The following is a 2,500-nucleotide window of genomic DNA, read 5'->3' on the forward strand; positions in this document are numbered from 1 at the left end:
TGGCATGCTGTGGCCTTGCCTTGCCTTGCCTCGCCATGCGATGCATTCCGACAAAGTGATGCAAAGCGGAAGCCTACCATGGCGTAAAAATGTCGACAGAATTTTTCGACATTTGAATAATGGGGTTTGACAAGGTTTGAAAAATTCAATAAAAATGGTAGGCTTGAATGTCGACAAAGTGACGCGAAGCGGAAGCCTACCATGGCGTAAAAATGTCGACAGAATTTTTCGGACCTTGTCCTGCCATGGGCTGCGCGCAGCATGCCGGCAGTCTGTGCGCAGCGTGCGCACAGCATGTCGGCAGCGTGCGCGCTGCTGAGCCTGTCGACAGAAATTTTCGAAACTTGTCCTGCCATGCGCGCGCGCAGCTTGCGCGCGGCGTGCGCGCAGCATGCCGGCAGCCTGCGCGCAGCATGCCGGCAGCCTGTGCGCAGCGTGCGCGCTGCTCAGCCTGTCGACAGAAATTTTCGAAACTTGTCCTGCCATGCGCGCGCGCAGCGTGCGCGCTTGGGAGCCTGGCCGCAGAATTTTTCGAAACTTGCAATGCCATGCGCGCGCACAGCGTGCGCACAGCATGCCGGCAGCGTGCGCGCAGCATGCCGGCAGCGTGTGCGCAGCGTGCGCGCTTGGGAGCCTGTCGACAGAATTTTTCGAAACTTGCCATGCCATGCGCGCGCACAGCTTGCGCGCAGCGTGTGCACAGCATGCCGGCAGCGTGCGCACAGCATGCCGGCAGCGTGTGCGCAGCGTGCGCGCTTGGCAGCCTGTCGACAGAATTTTTCGAAACTTGCCATGCCATGCGCGCGCACAGCTTGCGCGCAGCGTGTGCACAGCATGCCGGCAGCGTGCGCACAACATGTCGGCAGCGTGCGCGCTCGGGAGCCTGTCGACAGAATTTTTCGAAACTTGCCATGCCATGCGCGCGCACAGCTTGCGCGCAGCGTGCTGATTCTGTCGACAGCGAGGCTAGCGAAACTTCTCCTGCCATGGCGTGCGCGCAGCGTGCTGACTCTGTCGACAGTGAGGCTAGCGAAATTTGTCTTGCCATGGCGTGCGCGCAGCTTGCGCAGCGTGCGCGCAGCCTGTGCGCAGCGTGCGCGCAGCTTGCGCATTCGGTCGACAGTGAGGCTAGCGAAACTTGTCCTGCCGTGGCCTGCGCGCAGCCTTCGCGCAGCATGCGCGCAGCATGTGCGCAGCATGCCGGCAGCCTAGTTCCAGATTTTTTCAAATGTCGACAGAATTTTTCAAACCTTGTCAAACCCCATTTTTATTGAAATTTCCTCGCACAATAAGCTCCCCATAAGTAGTCTATGATTTTTAGGACCTTCTCCAAGTTACAAAACTAAAAAATTCCTCCCGGATTTGTTTTAATGATTTTTTCAATTTTACGACTTCTAAAAATAATAAAAAATACTTCCCGACTTCAAATATTTATGAAACTTTTTCCCATCAGAGATTGCATGTTTCTTAGTATCCCTGCAAAAAATCACGTCCAAATACCTTGTATTGAATTATTTAGAGCCCATTATGACTCCTCGCGCATAGGTGATGTCTCTTCCTGTCAAAGGGCTAAATGCATAAAATGCTATATAGGGGGGTGTGTGTTGCCTGCATATGCATGGCAGCCCATGCCCTCCTAGCTGCAGCCCCCTTCCCCCACGCCACACCCATGTCATGTTGCCTCGATATGTTGCCTCGGTATTATGGGTTTGGTGTCGGGGTCGGGGGGCTGCCACCCATGGCGGTGGTGGCCGGAATCCGGCCGCCGCCACCACGCCGCCGCCATGGGTGAGGGGGAAAAAAAAAGGCGTGGAAAGTTGCGAAATGGGGTTGTCTAGGCTTTTTTTTGGCATGGAAGAGCATGGAGTGCTAGGAACTCCTTCTCAAATGCGCGGGCATGTCGACCACAACCTCATTTCGCAACAACAACCACCCGTGTGGGGTGGCGGTGGGTGGATAGTCGCGGATTGGGGCTTGCCAAGCCAATGTTTTCAAAAAAATTCATCAAAATTAAAAACAAATGTTTTGTTGCCTTCGGATTTGTGGGCGAGCGGTGAGTCGGAGTGGAGCCGGTAAAGTTTAACCTCGGTGTGCATGGTTGTTTTTAGAAACTCAATCCAATGCCGGGGACGTTGAAAGTGACGCTCTTATGAGTTGCAAACCCGCAAGATTTAAAGAACCTTTTCAAAAAAATTTCAAACCAACAAGATTTAAAAACAGAAATTTTCATCAAAATGAAAAACAAATGTTTTGTTGCCTTCGGACTAGTGGGCGAGCGGCGAGTCGGAGCGGAGCCGGTAAAGTTTAACCTCGGTGTGCACGGTTGTTTTTAGAAACTCAATCCAATACCGGGGACGTTGAAAGTGACGCTCTTATGAGTTGCAAACCCACTAGATTTAAAGAACCTTTTCAAAACAATTTCAAACCAACAAGATTTAAACCAACAAAATTAAAAACAAATGTTTCGTTGCAAACAAATTGTGGGCGAGCGGCGAGTCGG

This window comes from Prunus avium, unplaced genomic scaffold (assembly GCF_965620075.1).
Source record: "Prunus avium unplaced genomic scaffold, drPruAviu1.hap1.1 HAP1_SCAFFOLD_20, whole genome shotgun sequence".
NCBI lineage: Eukaryota > Viridiplantae > Streptophyta > Magnoliopsida > Rosales > Rosaceae > Prunus > Prunus avium.